Source organism: Amblyomma mixtum, chromosome 9 (genome assembly GCF_055824585.1).
Source record: "Amblyomma mixtum isolate Tamu chromosome 9, ASM5582458v1, whole genome shotgun sequence".
NCBI classification, from domain to species: Eukaryota; Metazoa; Arthropoda; class Arachnida; order Ixodida; family Ixodidae; genus Amblyomma; species Amblyomma mixtum.
In genome coordinates, this window is record NC_143020.1 from 37,036,865 (window position 1) to 37,057,895 (window position 21,031).

Consider the following 21,031-nt stretch of genomic DNA (forward strand, 5'->3'; position numbering starts at 1 on the left):
GTTTTATTTCCTTAGCTTGGTTGCTACAACGCTCTTCTTCGGAACGTAAAATGCGAGCAAAACCATTGGCCTACTCATGCTGCCTGCAAGTCGAAACGCGATAAGAAGGGGTGACGTCCTTAAGAAGGAACAGACTAGCAGACGACGGCCCCAGCTGAGCGGGCTTTGTGAGCATGCGCCTAGCCTCATCCTATTTCCAACTTCGCTCCGTCATATGGCGCTGACGAACAGAAAAGTCGCCGCTCGCGCTCGCCAGCTAAAGATTTGGGCGCCTGTACAGCCTTTGTCAAAAGTTTGGAGCCCAGGGGGTTTGCTTCTGAAGCACACTGTGTGGTTCGTAATGCATCTCCAACGCTCCAAAATTGCTGAAGGTGAGAAGATTTCTGGCCCTGCCTCCTCCAATGGGTAGGCTTACCCCGAATATTACTGAAGTCCTACTACGAGGCTTAGAAGCAAACCCCCTGGGCTCTAAACTTTTGAAAAAGGCTGTACATCATCCGGGCCAGGTGCTGTCTGTTTACCGGAGGACAGTACATTTTGGATCTCCTGAATTGTAAATATTGTATTATATGTTTCGTTTGTACTGCCAGTCGTTGGAAATTTTTGCTTTTCAGTTGTGTTTTTGTGTTTTATGAGTGACTGTGTGTAGTGTGAAGAGCTTGGAACGTCAGAGAAATGTTGTCCTAGTATGTCAGCCTGTTCATCTATACTTGTTTGGGTTCCAGGGGCTGTTAGAAATGGTACTGTAAAGGGAGAGAATTTGCCGTCTAATTTACGCACCTGTTCCCACATCTTTTTTGATGTAATTGAACTGTTGATGGATGAAACATATCTCTGTCATGAGGCACTCGTGAATGGGAAACCCTTCTAAGAAGAAGGAGGACGGAGTAAGTGGACTGTTTTAGTGCTTTCAGGGTAAGGTTGTTTTCCCCGTGTCTTGTAATTGCAGGCCAAGATGGCGGAGGGTAGGTGATTGCGGTATGGGAGTGTCATGCTGATAAATCGTGATGGGGGCGGTAGGGACGCGCCGCGGGCGGATTATGAGGAGTGCCTTTGTGGGGGGTCATTCAACCCCAATGCTTGCCGCGTGAGTAGCTTTAGGTGTGGATGCTTCCTGAAGGATCGATTCTATGTCGCCATTATCCGAGTCGAATGTGGTTCAAACCTTTTTGTCATCCGCGTAAAGTGCGTGTCCTAAGTGCGGGAAGCGGCTGAGAGCCTTGGCTAGGGGAGTGAGGGTGAGGTTGAAGAGGAAGGTAGATAACACCGCCTCTTGAGAGTTACCAATGTTACCAAGGGTGAATGCGGGGTTCTGTATACCATCTATATACAGGGAGGTGGTGCGGCCGTTTAGGAAGGCCCGGATATAGTTCTAGGTCTCGGGCCCTAAGTGCAGCTCTTGGATTCCCGGCAGGATAGGCTGCGCGTAATTTTGTAAAATGCTTTGGTGAGATCGACTGCCAGGATATCTCTGGTATGATGTAACATGTCATTGACGATAGCATGTGAAATCTGCAGCAGGGCTTCCTGTGCCGAGAGATGGGCTCTAAATCCTACCTATTTGGAGCCCGCATCATGCTTACCTTGTCAACGCACTTGAAGCAGTACAAAACAGAGCAGTCAGATTCATTCATTCTTCATATTCCTACGACATCAGTGTGTCAGTGTTGAAAGATAAATCAGGGTTATCACTCCTCTCAGTTCGTCGTCGCATCGCCAGCCTTTAATTATTCTACAAATTTTACCACAGTTCACTTTTCTGAGCGCCCTACACCGTCCCGCCAACCATCACATCTCATCGCACTTGTCATTCTTTTCAAGTTTCTCGACCACGTGTCCGCACGTTTACTTTTGCAGCCTCATTTTTCCCCCCGTACCACTGTGGACTGGAACGACCTTCCCAGAGAAATTGCAGCCATCATATGCTCCGCGACCTTCGCTGATAATCTTCATGTTGATTTGTCATCGTGTTAACACTTGCCGCCAACGAATATTGTACCCACTCCTTATGTAATGCCCCTCACCGGGTCTTGAAGGAAAATAAATGAAGGTGAGGATGATATGCTCAAGCAGTTTGCCCAGGCACGAAGTCAGCGAAATGGGACGGAGACTTTGGGCATTAATGGGCTTGTATGATTTAGGGATAAAAATTATTTCCCCGTGCTTCCATTCAGCAGGTAACGCCCCCTTTTCCAAGAACTCATTGAAGTAGTCGGTGAGAAGGGAAATTGAACTGTCATCTAGATTTCTGAGTATAACATTTGTGATTTGGTCCTCCCCAGAAGTTGAGTTTCGGAGCTTGATGAAGGCTGCTCTGACTTCAAGCTCCATAATGGGGGCGTCGAGGGAGGGTTGATCGGAGCCTACGTAATCGGGATATAATACAGCTTGGCCCACAGTGGTATAAGTTGATTGAAGTTGGCGTAACAGTGCTTGATGATTATGCCTATGTTGATGTGTAAATCTTTTGAGTGTAAGGCCGGGTTTGCTTTTTGCTTTGGTGGGGTCTATCAAGCTTCGTAGAAGATGCTAGGCCCTGATATTGGAGAGATTACCTCGTATTCTTTTAAATAATTGGTGCCACTTAGATGTACTGTTTGCCGCACTGTGCTCTTTTATTTGTTTTTTGTAGCTGCGCCTATTTTAGCTCAAGTTTCCCATTGTTTCTGGGTTTTCCAGAGTGAGAGGATACAGTTTTGAGCATGGAGTAGATGCGCTGTGCGACTATCTGCAACAGGAGTCTCTGGGATGGCCTTTAACGTTTGCGTGAATGCGTGGACATCCTGTTCCAGCTCTGTGATCGATGTGTAGAGGTTAAAGGGGGATTCTACTGTTTTGGCCTCTCCGTGCTTTCGAAGATTATCCGAGCTAATTGTTCGCGCACGGTAGATTTATCTTTTTTGGCGAAGTCAAGCTGTAGAGTTATTATATAATTATCACTGCTGACTGCCTAATTTGGGTTCCTAAAGACCGATGTGGGAAGGTTGCGACAAAAAGTAAAATGTGGTCTAGTGTCTGCGGTGACACTATTGCCGATTCTTGTAGGCATGCTCAGATCATTATACATGGAGAGGCCGTGCCTCTGAAGGGTGTTGCACAATTCTGCTCCCCTCTTGTTAGTAAGCGTGTACCCCTAGTCTACATGTGCGCAGTTGAAGTCCCCCAATATAATAGGGGATCCTTTTTTTGCAGCGTTGGAGGCGACTTTAATGAGAAAAACTAAACCTGACACCATTTGCCACGGCAGGAGGTAACAGTTGAGGATGGAAAGGGGATGAGATCTGTGAGTGGTGAGGATTAATTGTAGGAATGTGTGAGCTACCGACGAGGTTAGCACATGACAACGGTACGGTACAAAATGTTCAACATACGCGGTAACCCTGGGGCTTTGAGTGATGTCAGAGGGTACCACAGCGTATCCTGGCAGCGATAAACGTGTGCCAGCATCCTGAAGTGCTACTATATCAGGGGGTGTGGAGGAAGCAGAGAGGAGATGCTGCAGGGGGTCTCGTTTGCGGAAAATTCCCTCCAGTTCCATTTGTAGGATGCTTAATTGCAGATTATTGCCCGTCTTCTGGGCCATGCTGGAGGGTGCGCAGGCGCTGGATGGGAGCAGCTACAGGGTTGCTGGAGGGGATATGTGAAGACATTATACCAATTATTTGTGGAATTTGTTGTAGAATTGTGGTCGTAACCTGACTAATAATCGTTTCTGTAAGCTTAGTGATGGTGGCTTCAATGTAATTTTGAATCTGAACCAGAATACTGGCTTCGAGGGGCTGGGCAAAGTTTTTTAAAATCGATCTCTGGAATGCCGTCTGGTCTGCGTTTCTTTTGTGTAGGAGGTGTGGAGACTTGGGGTGTTGGTGAAGAGGTTTGGGGTGTTTGTGGAGGAGTGGGTGGAGAAACGGTAGGAGGGATAGAATTAATGGCTGCCCTAAGATGCTTCACCTCTTCGCGCAGGAGAGGTATCTCTTCCTACCGCTGTGAGGTTTGGGGTGTACTGGTGGGTTTGGTCTAGGCTCGCTGGGGATCTTGATGAGGCACTAGCGGCGGAAAGTCCTTTGGCGTGGACACTGGTTTCTTGGGTTTCAGCGCAGTCTGCATTCGTGGTGGAGTGGTCCTGGCTTTGCGCGAGCCTGTACCAGTAAGGTGGGAACCGCCACAAAGGGTGCGGCTCGGTGTTCAAGTGATCTGTTGAGTGGTGGGCTTCTCGCCACACCGCGGACAGACTTCAGCCTTTGGGAGAGGGCACACGCCATACCTGTGATCAGGTTTCCTTCAGTTTGGGCAGGCATCAGGGCTGCCCTCGTACTTGGAGGAGCGGTGTACCACCACAAATATATTTAATGGTGTGAGGCATGGGACTAGAGGCAAAGGTTATTAGAATCGACGCTATTTCTCCTATGCGTCGGGCCGCTATCATGTTAGCCTCTTTGTTCCTGTAGGGCAAGTCACTTAGGGTTTTTTCTGATGCCTCATTGCAGTATGCCCGGGAAATAACACCCTTGACGGCCGCTGGAGGGGGCGCGATGACGCGGCTACCAGATAGTGCTTTCCATCTAAACTAATTTGCTGTATTTGTACAAAAGCAAGAGCTGTTGCCTCCGCTACAGTAGTCACTGCGAAGGTGTTAGTTGGATGGATCCTTATGTGCAACCTGCCCATCCGTGAACAGCTGAGCGTCGAGTGAAGTGCCTGCAGGATACTGGGAGCAGAGAGCTTCTCTAGGGAGAGGCCACCTCGCGGGCGAAAGACCGCTCTGATGGTCCCCAACGGCAGTGCGATGAGTTGCTTACCTCTATGGTCTTCCGCGCGCGTCATGAGTAGCAGCCGCAGTGTCTCCTTGAGCGCGATTCAGGAATTTCCAAATACAGCGTCCGGAGGCGCACCGGCGTTGCTCGCACTTGGCTTAGGTTGAATTGAGGCCAATGATTGGTGTTTTGGGGGCGAATTCGAATCAGGCGTCTGATATCTGCAAGTCTGCAGCACAGTTTTCCACTCATCAGGGTGGCAATCCAATGGGCTAGTGGTCTCCCCATTCACAGGTTCCTCCATGGCTGTTGGAGAGTGAGGAACGCGGCACGCCGGCGAGGCTCGCCTCTATAAGGCGAGGCTTAGCGCAGCGGCGTGGCTGCCAGAGACATTTTCACTGGGTAGTTCACCGAGGTCATTGGGCACATCCAAAAGATGATAGCGATTAGGGTGCGTGTTCTTTCCAAGATCCGTTCAGAGAACCTCCCGGAATGTAACAGAACTAGCTTCCGAACAATCACAGGGATTAAAGTAAAGTATTTCAATATATAAAAAAAACTTCAATTTCTGTTAGGTTTACGAAAGTGTTTGATCATCATACTTCAAATGACGGAGAGTATTCTTGCTCCATCTATTTGTACTTAGCTTTGCCTTTACTAGGTAGCGCCACTGGTTGCACGAACTTTCACAGACTGAATTGACATTAAATTGCATTGGAATTTTGCTGGCCAGTGCAAGCATTCCTGCACAACTTCCCGGAAGGCTCTTAAATATATATATATATATATATATATATATATATATATATATATATATATATATATATATATATATATATATATTTGCAAATTAGCGGCAGTGGCGATAACTTAGTAGTTAGCATTTAACGCTTTCGGAATGCCATACCTAATCTGTGTCAGGATAAGTTGGTAGCGGCATGCTGAAGTAATTTCTCGTCAGTCTGCAGTCATGCTCATGCTCTACTAAACTCTCGGACAACTTCAATCGCCCACTTCGGATGTATGCTTTCAAGGCACATTTCATCGAATAGTACCGCGTTAACAAAAAAAAAACAGCCCAAGTGAGGTAATTGGCGTGTCTTCTAGCGCTCAGCAAACAGGCACGTTTACAGACTTCATGCACATGGAATATTTTATTTATACCGTTATACAAAGATTGATAAGAACAAGGTAGTAAATTTTTGGTACCCGCAGGAAAAGAGCCGAAAAATGGCGTCCTGCTATTTTAACCTCATTCAGGTTCAGCATTTCCTCATTCAGGTTCAGCCCGAGCATTTCTCCCCCGGGCAACCAGAGCGGATGCCGTGGAACCTCCTACCCCACTACTAACTTACAATGACATATTTCAGCACTTAAGATTATCTCGTCGGGTCTACCCTCCGCCGGCTAAGACACTAGATAAAGGGGAGGAACAACACCTCCGAAAGCTACAGACCAACACTTACAACAACCCACGAAGGCTACATGCCATAGACCAGGAGTCATTTGACTCACAATGCAAATTCTGCGGGGAGAAGGTTGCCCTGTGCCATATGGTATGGGCCTGCCAACGAAATCGGGCGATCACGGTTAATAACCAGCCAACGCAAGAGAGGTGGAAGGCAGCTCTGACCAGCTCGGATGAAAAGAGTCAAAAGCAACTCATCAAAAGAGCCCGGACAGCAGCCTGCGCAAATGGGGTTCCGGACTGAGAGCTCCAATCGCCGCTACAACCTCCTAAACTATTTCATTAAAATATTATCACCACCACCACCACCGACGGCCTCAGGCTTCAGCGCCGCGTCTCTGGCACAACGTGGTCAATGCCTACGCATGCAGCGCACACTTGTCACTATCGCAACTTTGCTTAAAGCATGGTTCAGGTGTCCATTGTTCAAAGAGGGCAGTTATGCGCCTTCTCTCTGCTTCAGGTATGCACCGAGATGTGGACACCTCACCCTCATCTCACGCTATGCAATGTATATCAGGGCTTAGCAGAGCTAAGCCACTAACCACGCAGATGGCGACCAATCGCGCACTGCGCATCAGAGAGGAAGAGAGAGAGAGAGGAAGATTGTCGGCGAGGCGGTGGAGATTCCGCGGCGGCAGTGGTGGCCCGGGCGCGCCAGCTGTGCGCCGTGTGACGTCACCCACACCTCGCGCGTGCGCGGCTTGGGCTTTCGAGAGCTCCGCGAAAAGTTCGGCGACTGGCGTAGTGTTGCTTTCCCAACAAAAGTTTGCGGGCATAGGCAGGCCGCAGCTGCAATAGTTCAGGATTACTTCAAGAGATATTGTAGACGACGGTCCTGCTCAGAGCGGTCAGGCTGGTAATGATGATCATCGTTCAATTTGCTTCATAACCTTCTTTCTTTTTCTTCTTTTACTCCCGCATTTCTGTATCCTCTCTAGGCTCGGTTATGGTGTCCACCAAGAAGTGGAACAGTTACTGCACGATTTCCGTTTTCGAAAATCACTTGCTCGAACATTCTCAGGCAATTTGCTCGTTTTGCTGAGAACTACAAAGCTGGTTCCTGATAAATTTATTTTTCCTGCATCGCTGTGTAGTACATGATAAAAATGTTCGCGGGTTAAGTGGAAGGTCATGGTCTCACTTCCTACTCGCCAACGTCGAGAAGCGCTTTGCATCTCCGCCTGCAGGAAATGCGAATATTATCTGTGCACCAAAGCAAGTTGTCCGTGATGACACTCGATTTACGGTGAACAGAGCTCCGGCTGTAGTGGCACTGCTTTCATCATCATCATCATCATCATCATTTATTAACCCTTAAGGGTCCCGTTAGGGACATTACATAAGGGGGGAGGTGGTACAGGGGTGTTCAACAGTCATACATGAATATATAAATATAGAAGGAATATGGAAATACAGAAAAATATAGAAAATATAAAATATAGAATAGGAAAAAAAAGTAGAACAAGACGAAAAAAAGACAGAAGTAACAAATTCAAATAATCACGTCATGACAGAGTGTAGCAGAAATATAAACAGAAACAACTTACAACTTTGGAAGTAGAACAGGCTGGTCAGTTTACAGGGCTTGGAAGCTGGCATAGGGTGCAGGAAAAAATTATTTGTCGTTGAGATGGTCGATCAGGAGCTGTCTAAATCTGGAAGGGTTAGTCTCAATGACAATGTGTTCGGGGAGGTTATTCCAGCTTTCTATCGCACTGGGAAGGAAAGATTTATTGAAATAATTGGTGGAGCCGTGCAAACGCTGTATGATTAAGGAGTTAAATAAACGACCAGATGATCGTAGCGGAGCTCGTAGAAGGTTTTCTCGAAGTGCTGGAAAGTTAAAGTACAGTTTGTGAAAAAGACAAAGAATTGAAGTTTTCCTGCGAAAGGCTAATGACTTGATGCCGAGAGATGATTTCAACGCTGTGATGCTGAGCTGAGATTTATACTGTGAGGTGATGAAGCGTGCTGCCCGATTCTGGATGGCTTCGAGTGAATCTATTAAGTAGGCTTGGTGAGGATTCCATATTGTTGAGGCGTATTCTAGTTTAGTTCGGATGTACGTTTCATATGCTAGTTGTCTGGTGGCTGCGGTGGACATGGAAAGTGATCGCCTGATGAATCCGAGTGATCTGGAGGTACTAGCACATAGTTTCGTGATGTGATTAGCCCAGGTTAGGTTGGTTGTTATCTCGATGCCGAGGTACCGGTATGAATTAGTTTGAGACAGCGCTATGGAGTTCAGGGAGTACGAAAAATGAAGAATCGAACGTTTACGTGAGATGTGCATGAACTTACATTTAGAAACGTTGAGCTGCATTAGCCAGTCTGAACACCACTTCTGAATTCGGCTTAGGTCATCCTGTAATAATTCCTGATCACTGCTATTGTTGATGCGGCGATAAATGACGCAGTCGTCCGCAAAGAGACGGAGAGATGATAAAATACCAGATGGCAAATCGTTGATGAAGATTAAAAAGAGTAATGGAGCAAGAACCGATCCTTGGGGAACCCCGGAGATTACTCTAGTAGTTTGAGATGCATGACTGGCGATGACGGTGAATTGCAAGCGGTCGGTTAAGAAACAGTGGATCCAGGATAAGACAAGCGGTCTTATCCTGGATCCTGGAGCGGCGTGGTCTTTTTTTTTACAATACAGCAAGGTGTTCCTGCTGCCATCATCATTAGCGCAATAGTTTTGTAAGGTTTCCTCCTCTGGAGCGCCGATTTCGCGTATGGTACAAGTGACATACAGACAGTGAAAAAAATTGCCGGGGTCCCGCCCCCCTCCTCCCTGGATAACAAACAAGCAACACTCTTGCGCAGACTACAGACACACTCTCTCTTCTCACCCCTTACCCTAGACCACTATCATCCATCCTTCCCCACTCCGGCATGCGCCCTATTCCAGAAACATTCGCTTCGTCCCTCCACATCCTTTCCCTCTGCCCGGCGGACCCTCCCCCGCGGGACCTAAAGAACCTCAGGACGTGGGAGGACTGGGAGACCCTGCTGAGCTCAGAGGACCCGACCGTGCAAACCATCGCCACCGGCCGGGCTACCAGTGCTGTGGACCTCAGGAACATAAACACTTGACTGCAGTGGGGTTGGGCGGGGACCCTGGGGCGTGCCCTGAATTCCTCTTCAAATAATGTTTTTCTCTTTCTCTCTCTCTCCAACCGAAGGAACGCCGTGCGACGCGTTTACAGGTCACGCGCGGCTACCGGACGCCGCTGCGCGACTACTGAAGGCGTCTTCGAACGCATTGCGCCGCGTCTACAGGCTAGGAAGGGAGTGCAGCCTTGTTCGACGTTCCGACAGGCCCTCGGTGATTATGTATTTTGAATTGGAATGTGAGGCCGCGAGAGCAATCGCGACCTCTTCTGCTTGTGTTGCACTGCGGGCTCTGAAAGTGAGGCCGTTAACTGTGTTGCAGTTGTGAACTACCGCGGCCGTGTACCATCCCTCGTGGTGAGGGCCGGAGGCGTCTACGTAGTATACACCTGTTTTGTTGCCATAATATCGGGCTAGCGCTTCCGCTCGTGCCAGGCGTCGACCATTATGGTCTTCATGTGACATGTTTACTGGAAGAGGCCGCACGTGGAGGGCACGTCTCCACAGTTCCGGGATGTGAAACCTGTCGTCCATTGGAGTGGTGTGTTGGATATGGAGTCGAGCAAGAAGGCGGCGACCCGACTCCGTTAGCGACAAGCGCGTGTACTGGTTTGTAAGGTGCGCCTCCCGGAGCTCCCGGAAAATATTCACCACCCCAAGGGCCATAAGCCGGTTGTTTGAAGTAGTGACGGGGAGGTCAAGGGCACGTTTAACAATTTTGCGAAGGATGACCTCAAGGGCGTCCTCCTCTTGTTTCCGTAGGTGGAGATAAGGAGTCGAATAGAGAAGTCGACTAGTTACGAAGGCGTTTGCCAGCCGCAAGGCATCCTTACTTCGCAACCCTCCGCGTTTTTTGGAAACCCGGCGGACCATGCGGCCCACCTGGTCCCCCACCTTACGGAGTTTGGCCAATGTAGTGTCTGGCCGCCTGTATTTGTGGATGTAGAGTCCCAGTACCCGTATCTCATCACTTTCGCGTATGGGACCACTCTCAAGAGAAAGAGATATTTTAGTAGTGCACTTCTGTAAGGGGCGGAGGTGCACAAATTCCGATTTTTGAGGGGAACATTGAAGACCGCAGCGACGGGCGTAGCTGTCTACTATCAACGCCGCTGTTTGCAGGCTGGATTCAATGTCGCCTGTGCTGCCCTGCGTGGCCCACAGAGTGATGTCATCGGCGTAGAGGGCGTGCTGCACGCCGGCGACACCACTCAGCAGGCCGGCAGGTGCATCATTTCCAGGTTGAAGAGCAGCGGGGAAAGTACCGCGTCTTGAGGGGTTCCCCGCGTGCCGAGTAGGCAAGGGCCATGCTCTCTATCTTGAATTCGAATGTAGGATTGACGATCCATTCAAAATTGGCTTATGTATCGGAATGTGTTGAGGCCACAGTCGGTGTGACTTAGGTTAGTGAGTATGATCTCATGTGTTACATTGTCAAATGCCCCTTGAAGATCCAAGGCGAGTACTACCCGGTCATTATGGGGGCTTTCGAGGGGGTCAAAGACTTCCCGATTGAGTTGCAGGAGGACATCCTGTGCGGATCTGTGTGGGCGGAATCCGAACATGGTGCTCGCAAAGACATGTTTGTGTTCTAGATATGTAGATAACCGATCCCGCACCATCGTCTCCATTAGTTTCCCCACACATGAGGCGAGAGAGATGGGGCGGAGGTTATCTGTTTCAATTGGTTTTCCAGCTTTAGGAATAAAAGTGACCAAAGCCGGTTTCCATTCGATTGGCAGGGTGTTGTCCCCGCGCCAAATCGCATTGACGTATTCCAGGAGGGACTGGTATGCCAAGTCGGGCAGGTTCGTCAAAAGCTTGACGGTGACCTTATCCCGTCCTGGCGCAGTGCCCCGTTTCATATTGGCGAGAGCCGCCCGCAGATCATGGAGCTGGAAAGGTTGATCCAGCTCCGTGTTCTCTCTGCCTGCATAAGAGTACGCAGATCCACGGGGGTCTTGGGCTGTACACAGATACTGGTCCCACAGTTTCTGTGGCAGTTGAGTCGTGTTGCCAGGAAAAGCGTGCATGGCTCGCTGCAAATGTTTTTGTGTTTCGGTTCGTGTTTGGGATGGGTCGATTAGGGCGCCAAAGAGACGCCACGTGTTTCGGCTGGACATTTGTCGCGCGGCCGTGTTGCTTGCTAGCCTATCGAATATACCAAAATTGCATACGGGATACGGACCCCGCACACCGTTACCTTATATGGGCCCCTGCTCATCGCGGGTTGGCAGGAAACGTGGCAGCAGACGCAGCCGCCCGCGCGTATCTCTCACCGGGCTGTTTTCTCCTCCCCACCTGATCAGGAACCCGATTTTAATTCGGTCTATACGTTCAAAAATATCGCAACCTACTATCAAGATAGCCATCGCCTTTACCCTAGCCCATGTAAAGGCCTCAAGAAGGCGGATGAGCGGCTCCTTCTCCGCCTCTCCACCAAATACATTCCTGTGCCCGGCAGCCTTAAAACATTTCGACCCCTCCTTTAGCGGCAACTGCCCGCACTATAGTGCGGTGTCTTCAGACACCTATCACATGGTGTGGGCCTGCCCCTCCAACCCGGCCATTCCCCACATCCCCAACCCAACCCGGGAGGACTGGGAGGCGATCCTGCTCGCCTGCCACGACTTACAGGCCCAACAAGCCTTAGCCAGGCGCACCCGGGCGGCGGTTACCGCCACTGGGGTCCCAATCTAGGGACCTCCACCTAGTGTTTGTAAGGATCGGTCCCTTACGGGCTGATGCAAACACCTCCTGACCGTTCTGAATAAATGTTTTCACCACCACCACCGTCTACATGTCAAGCGTGGCAAAGGGCCGCCGCTGCGCGACGACTCAAAGCGTCTTCGGTATTGTTTTATATTTTGTTTTTGATGTTGTTGCGACTCAGAGAAAGAAAAAGTAATATACAGCTGGTATGACGTCACAGCGGCAGTAGCGCCGCAGGTGCGCAGCGCGGCAAAAAACAATTTTACCACAGTCCACTTTCCTGCGTGTCTTACATCGTCCCGAGAACCCGCATATCTCATCGCACTTGTCATCCTTTCCAAGTTTCTCGACCACGTGCCCGCACGGTCACTTTTGCAGCCACATTTTTCCCCTGTACCATTGTGGACTGGAACGACCGTCCCAGAGACATTGCAGCCATCATTTGCTCCGCGACCTTCGCTGATAATCTTCATGCTCATTTGTTATCGTGTTAACACTTGCCGCCAACGAATATTGTACCCACCCCTTATGTAATGCCCCTCACCGGGCCATTAACGAAAATAAATGGAATGAAATGAATAGTATGGGGATATAGTTCATGGCATTCCATGTGTTCTGTGAGAAGGGTGAGGATGACATGCTCAAACAGTTTGTCTAGGCACGAAGTCAGCGAAATGGGACGGAGATTTTGGGCATCAATGGGCTTGTATGATTTAGGGATGAAAATTATTTTCCAGTGCTTCTATCCAGCAGGTAACGTCCCCTTTTCCAAGAACTCATTGAAGTATTCGAAGAGAAGGGAAATTGAACTGTCATCTAGCTTTCTGATAATGACATTTGTGATTTGGGCCTCCCCAGAAGTTGAGTTTCGGAGCTTGATGAAGGCTGCTTTGACTTCAAGCTCCATAATGGGGGCGTCGAGGGAGGGTTGATCGGAGCTTACGTAGCCCGGATATGATACAGCTTGGCCGACAGTGGTATAAGTTGATTGAAGTTGGCGTAACAGTGCTTGATGATTATGCCTATGTTGATGGGTAAGTCTTTTGAGTGTAAGCCGGCTTTGGTTTTAGCTTTAGTGGGGTCTATCATGCTTCGTAGAAGATGCTAGGCCCTGATAGAGGAGAGATTACCTCGTATTCCTTCACATAATTAGTGCCAGTTAGATTTACTGTTTGCGGCACTGTGCTCTTCTATTTGTTTTTGTAGTTGTTCTAATTTTAGCTGAAGTTTCCCATTGTTTCTGGGTTTTCCAGCGTGAGAGGATACTGTTTTGTGCTTGGAGTAGATGCGCTATGCGACTATCTGCAACAGGAGTCTCTGGGGTGGCCTTTAATGTTTGCGTGAATGCCTGTATATCCTGTTCCAGCTCTGTGATCGATGTGTAGAGGTTAAAGAGGGATTCTGCTGTTTCGGCCTCTCTGTGCTTTCGAAGATTTTCTTAGCTAATAGTTCGCGCACGGTAGATTTATCTTTTTTTGGCGAAATCAAGCTGTATAGTTATTATACAATGATCACTGCCGACTGCCTAATTTGGGTTCCTAAAGACCGATGTGGGAAGGTTGCGACAAAAAGTAAGATCTCGTCTAGTGTCTGCGGTGACACCATTGCCTATTCTTGTAGGCGAGCTCAGATCATTATATGTGAAGAGGCCGTGCCTCTGAAGGGTGTTGCACAATTCTGCTCCCCTCCTGTTAGTGCGTGTGTACCCCTAGTCTACATGTGCGCAGTTGAAGTCCCCCAGTATAGTAGGGGATCCTTTTTTGCAGCGTTGGAGGAGGCTTTAATGAGAGAAACTAAACCTGAGACCATTTGCCTCGGAAGGCGGTAACAGTTGAGGATCAAAAGGGAATGAGATCTGTGAGTGGCGAGGATTAATTCTAGGAATGTATGAGCTACCGACGAGGTTAGTACATGACAACTGTACGGTACAAAATGTTCAACATGCGCGGTAACCCTGGGGCTTTGAGTTATGTCACAGGGTACCACAGCGTATCCTGGCAGCGATAAACTTGTGCCAGCACCCTGAAGTGCTACTATATCAGGGGGTGTGGAGGAAGCGGAGAGGAGATGCTGCAGGGGGTCTTGTTTGCGCGAAATCCCCTGCAGTTTCATTTGTAGGATGCTTAATTGGAGATTATTGCCCGTCACCTCGACCATGCTGGAGGGTGGGGAGGCGCAGGATGGGAGCAGCTACAGTGTTGCTGGAGGGGATATGTGAAGATATTACAGCAATTATTTGTGGAATTTGTTGTATAATTGTGGTAGTAACCTGACTAATAATCGTTTCTGTAAGCTTAGTGATGATGGCTTCAATGTAAGTTTGAGTCTGAGCCAGAATACTGGCTTCGAGCTGCTGGGCAAAGTTTTTTAACTTAGAATCCATCTCTGGAATGCCGTCTGCTCTGCGTTTCTTTTGTGGAGGAGGTGTGGAGAGTTGGGGTGTTGGTGAAGAGGCTTGGGGTTTTTGTGGAGGAGTGGGTGGAGAAACGGTAGGAGGGGTAGAATTAATGGCTGCCCTAAGATGCCTTACCTCTTCCCGCAGGAGAGGCATCTCTTCCTCCCGCTGTGAGGTTAAGGGTGTACCGGTGGGTTTGGTCTATGCTCGCTGGTGATCTTGATCAAGCACTAGCGGTGCAAAGTCCTTTGGCGTGGGCACTGATTGTTTGGATTTCGGCGTGGTCTGTCTTAGAGGTGTAGGGGTCTTGGCTTTGCACGAGCGTGTACCGCTAAGGTGGGAACCGCCACAAAGAATGCAGCTCGGCGTGCAAGAGATCTGTTGAGTGGTGTGCTTTTCGCCACACCGCGGGTAGAGTTCAGCCTTTGGGAGAGGCCATGACGAAGCGGGCAGTGGCGCGGGTAGGAGCGCTCGTGCTAGGCCCGCAGCCATTAAATCATGTCATCGCCATCGGTCATGCAGTCCTTTCTTCATCGCTTGCCGTCACGTAACAATATCATAGCTGTGACCAGGTTTCCTGCGGTTTGTGGAGGCATCATGGCTGCCCTTCTACTTGGAGCAGCGGTGTACCACCACACATATATTTAATGATGTGAGGCATAGGACCAGAGGCAAAGGTTATTAGGATCGACGCTGTTTCTCCCATGCGTCGGGACGCTGTGATGTTAGCCTCCGGGATTCGGTACGGCAAGTCACTTAGGATACGTGCTGATGTCTCATTGCAGTATGTCCGGGAAATAACACCCATGACTGCCGCTGGAGGGGGCGCGATGAGGACTCTACAAGATAGTGCTTTCCATCTAAACTAATTTGCTGTATTTGAACCAGAGCAAGACCTATTGCCTCCGCTACAGTAATCCCTGCGAAGGTGTTAGTTGGATAGATCCTGATAGATCCTGAACTTGCCCATCCGTGAACAGCTGAGGGTCGAGTGAAGTGCCTGCAGGATACTGGGTGCAGAGAGCTTGTCTAGGGAGAGGCCACCTCGCGGGCAAAAGACGGCTCTGATGGTTCCCAACGGCAGTGCGACGAGTTGCTTACTTCTATGGTCTTCCGGGCGCGTCATGAGTAGCAACTGCAGTGTCTCCTTGACCGCGATTTGGGAATTTCCAGATACAGCGTCCGGAGGCACACCGGCGTTGCTTGCACTTAGCTTGAACTGAGGCCAATGCTTGGTGCCTTGGGGGCGAATTCGATTCCGGCGTCCGATATCTGTAAGTCTGGAGCACAGTTTTCCACTCATCAGGGGGACAATCCAATCGGCTAGAGGTCTCCCCATTCAGAGGCTCCTCCATGGCTGTTGGAGAGTGAGGAACGCAGCACGCCGGCGAGGCTCGCCTCGATAAGGCGAGGCTTAGCGCAGCGGCGTGGCTGCCAGAGCCATTTTCACTGGGTAGTTCACCGAGGTCACTGGGCACATCCAAAAGATAATAGCGATTAGGCTGCTTCGACTTTCCAGGATCCGTTGAGAACCTTGGTGGGTCCTAGAAAGGACTTAGCTGGGCACAGGAACGAGAAATTGGCGGAGCCAATACTAAACGCGCCCGCTCACTCGGGCCCCCTATTGGCCAAAAAAACTGCCATAGGGGAGGTCTCGGGTATAATTTCGACCACCTGGGGATCTTTAACGTGGGCGGTCATTGTACAGCACACGGGCGCCTTTTGCATATCGCCGCCTACGAAACGTAGCCGCGGCGATCGGGTTCGAAGACAGGTACTCCGGCTCTAACTCCTCTAATTGCGCTGTAACCCCTGAGCCAACGGGGCGGATGCGCTATTACGAATAACTGGGTCTGAGTGCGCATGCCCAGATCGCTAAAAGCTAATTAGCGTAAGCAAGCGCGTGCAGTTATCGGAAGTTAGCGTTGCCGCTTTCGTGCACTTTGCGTGAAAAGATGGCGGCGTCCTTCCAAGCACCAGATAGCCTTTGAAGCCGGATAAGCAGTCCTTGCTGTTCTCGTCTACAGGTTTACCGGTAACTGTTGGCGTTGTCGTCTTTTCCTATCTCTGATCTTACTTCGACAACAACGGGGAAGCTTTATTGCAGATCGGTTTTTGAGACACTGTCGATTATAGAGCTCTTGAGCGAAATGGGGCTAGAAGATGCGCAACAACCGTCTGCAACTGCTCTGAACTTCACAGAACCTCCCGGATTGTAACAAAACTAGCTTTTGAAGAATCACAGGGATTGAAGTAAAGTCCTTTAATATTTAAAAAAAAACTTCAATTTCTGTTAGGTTTACGAAAGTGTTTGATCATCATACTTCAAATGATGGATAGTATTCTTGCTCCAGCTATTTATACTTAGCTTTGCCTTTACCAGGTAGCGCCACTGGTTGCACGGACTTTCACAGAGCTGAATTGCCATTAAATTGCTTTGGAATTTTGCTGGCGAGTGCAACCGTTCCTGCACAGGTTGCCGGAAGGCTCTGAAATATATATATATTTTTTTCAAATTAGCAGCAGTGGCGATAACTTTGACGGTAGCTTTCGCTTCGATGCGAAGTAGTTAGCATTTAACGTTTTCGGAATGCCATACCTAATCTGTGTCAGGATAAGTTGGTTGCGGCATGCTGAAGTAATTTCTCATCAGTCCGCTGTCATGCTAATGCCGTACTAAACTGTCGAAAAACTTCAATTGCCCAATTCATATGCATACTTTCAAGGCACATTTCATCGAAGAGTACAGTGTTAACAAAAAAAAACGCCCGAGTGGAGTAATTGGCTTGTCTTCTAGCGCTCACCAAACAGGCACGTTTACAGACTTCATGTACATGGAATATTTTATTGATACCGTTATACAAAGATTCATAACAACAACGTAGTAAATGTTTTCTACTCGCAGGAAAGGAGCGGAAAAATGGCTTCATGCTATTTTATCCTCATTCAGGTTCACATTTGAAGCAGTACCAGCGGCGGAAATGCGAACTATCTGCGGGGGCCGCCGGCAAAAAATTTAGGAAACTGCGATTCTCTAATGTGACCCCACGCCAAGCGTTTTTTTTTCGCAGTCTGCAAGCCCAGGTGTGGCGTAGACGGAAGCGGCTGTATTTCTCTGTTCGTCGTCTGCTTTTGCTGCACGAGCTCGTTTAGTTGGCTATGTTCGTAAGTCAAAGAATGTGACATTAGAATCAACGGTTGAAAAATTAAGAGTAGCCCCGGGGTAGTATTCACAGTCATGTACAACGCTGTATTTGACAAAGACAAGAGCAGAATCAAAATTAAAAAACCCTGAATGTAGTTTCGTGCGGCAGTGTTAGCTTTAATATTCACTTCTATATGGCTTCGCTTTTCAATATCGCTGAGAAAAAATGTAGCCTCATCAGCTCAATAAAGAGCTAAGCGTTGAGACTATGTTCTATCACAGTTTCATGTCCATGGAGTGCATTACAATCTGCTGAAACAAAGCGCGAGAACCACTCTGAAAAAAAAAACTGTAGGAGCTAAGCCACAGCGGGCGCGGTAAGGTGGTGGCTACACTCAGAAAGGAATATCAAGATTTCTAAGAGCACTGCAGGCTTCACAAGAGCGGTTAAATTATGTTGCTTAATGCAGCTTAAAACGACGACAATCTGATATCTTGTAACGCGGCCGGTGCCCGTGAAGGAGCAGAAATCAGAAGGTCAGGCGACGATGGTAACCAAGGGGTTGTCACTCAAAGCCATTATTAGACGATTGACCAGAAGCAGACGAGATGCTATGTGGCGGGACGGATAACACGTCATTTGACCTTCAGTTTTACATACGACAGGTGGAGCTTTTCACTCGAAAAAAAGCACCTGACTCACACGGAACAGCCAACGGGCGCCCTTTCCATTCTGACTCTATCGAATGCCGGCCAAGACCGTTTTTATGCCTCGCGTTTTCACAGCCGCACCAGGTAATTGGCAATGAAACGCCGCAAACGGGGGACTATCCGTGCTACAAACATTCGGGACATGAATTTTGTAGCGAGCGCTACACTACGCTAGCCAGTCGAGGAATTCGCCGTGAGCCTGAGAGGCCGATGGTGCGCATGCGCGAAACCAGAAAAAAGCAGCAGGTGCGCGGCGCATAAAGTCAGACATCTGCACTGCCTCCGCGCGAGGAGACGCGCCGGCCCGATTTCGCTCCCCGGCGCCGCGCGTGAGCTCTCGCTGGCTATATCCTGGCATAGCTGAGCTAAACCACTGCCATTTCATTTAAAATGTATTTAAAACAAAACCAAAGGCTGCGCATCTGCCTATATTCGATGAGCGTCTGAATCTCGCTGTGGGAAATTATGACAAAATTCTCCGCCGTCGCTGTTGCAGTGTTCGATTTGAGCTGTCTAATGTGCGGTCTACTGAAAGACGGGATTGATTTCATTTTGTCAGACATAACACTAATAGTCTGGTCACGAAATCTGCGTCATTTCTTATCTACTGACGCGCCAAGGTGGCCTTGGTGCGGTCTGTAGTGGAGCAGCACCGATGTTTTTTTGACCCCTATACATCCTGTATATAGAAGCCTGCAGAAGTTATTTCCGACCTTTTGGCGATACACCTTTGTATAAGCAACATGACTCTTGATGACGCGCAGTTAGCGCTAAATAAGGGCTGAAATCTTCACTTTTTTTCTGTTTTGGTGCTGTTGTTTCATTTTTTCTTTCCTGTGTATCAGAGACCCCAAGGGTGGGAGGTTTCCTAGAGGGGTGGATTAGACATAACAGAAACGTCGTTCGATGGCTGTTTTGAAACGGTTTCAGATAAGAGTAAAGGAATACGTCAACACGAACATCGTTCCAGTCAATGGCAGTCCTTTCAAGAAAGGATTTGAGATTGGTCGTTGTTCGGGCACTCGGTGGACGAACGGATATGATGTGGGAGTAGCGCCTAGACGTCTTATGAATTTGCATAATGAGTGCCGTGCTAGATGATAACGGAAACGAGAATTTATGGTCTAAATATTTTGCGGTGCTCTTGTATGCTTGGTAGACCGGCTTGACCGTGAAAAAGACAGACGCTTATATCGCGAGAGGCAGTGGAAAAGATAAATCTGTCTGGGCTGTTTTGCGTTGATTAAGTGAAAGCCACTCGGTTATAGTGATTGGGCTCCCATTTTGTGGCTGACTAGGTTTACGTTTGCTAGCTCTTTCACATGGGAAGGCGCATGACACGGGGTGTGTCGAAGGAAGCCAAGAGGGCGTAAAATATCATTTTTATCATGTATGGTGTGAGAAAACTTTTTTGGATCGCCAGAAACTTTAACGTGTGGTCTCAGACAGAATGGTCTTCATTCAAGCTTATCTCTTGAGAGCTGACTTTTGAAAAGAAAGAACAAACAATATTTGTCCAATTCTACAGCTTGGAAAGTGAATAACGTATTGTTTTCGACTATGCAAGATTTGAATACTTTCTTTCTTTTTGCCAAAATTGTGGCACTAACAATGAAAGTGTAAAGGAACCAGTCGGCATAGCTTTCATCTGAAACAATCCATTCCTTGAGAAGGATGAATATGGCTTGCGTTTTCACTTCAAGAACCAAAACTTCCTTTAAAATTCCTCCTACTGCTGCATGACGGGAGTCATGCAGGAAAATCGCTTGTGTGCCTTTCAGGCATTGCGATCAATACAGCCTCAATGGTGTAGTGATCTGATTGATTAATGTTGTGGCATGAGAGGGCATTGTCATGTAGGTGCGCAGGTTAAGAGGGGCGCCGTAATAGAGGGCTCCGAGTTAATTCAGGCCACGTGTTGTTCTTAGCCTTGAGCGTTGTGGACACGTGGCAGAGACATGTTTCCATGTTCGTGTATCGAAATTGTACCACCGTCACCGGGAGTCAATTCCTGCAGAGTGGAATAAGCAGCCGGATGGCAAAGCCACTGAGCCGTTACGGCGAGTATCTGTTCCTTGGAGCAGCGCAACAAAATACCTAGTACAAACTTCGACATAAATCGTATCTATAGATATATATTTGAGCGGAATGATCACACCTCAATAATCTTAATATTATCTTAACCTCAATATACACTTCATCGAGACTATTTTTGGTGCTTAGACTTTGGTACAGCTTCAGAGAGAAAGACATATATAAGCTATTCCAAATACAATGATTAACGTGCCTCATGCCGGGAAAGCTAATTCGTGCTTGGTTGGTTTTCCACGCGTTCATTACGTACGAACACTCCGAGACAGAAAAAATGCTCAAGGTCATTTTCATTGATTGACAACACTAACTCTGAGCAGCTTTGTTTATTGAAGGCTCGTGGACATGTTTAAGAGCGTTTATCTTCAAAAGCCATTCCCACTCTACCCTGCTTATTTGGCTGTTTACATATAAAGAAAACCTCACCATGGCAAACTAGATCTAAATATACTGTCACCGCCATTATGCTAAGCATTTAAAGCGCAAATAACCACCTGCAGGTTACAGAAAAGCTAAAATATTTTCTATGAACTTACTAGGCATTTTTAGATTTATCTCTGCTAGAAAACAATCTTATTGCGGAAGCAAGCTTCAAATCCTTTCACGTACTAAGAGAGGAATTGCAGATTAGCAAC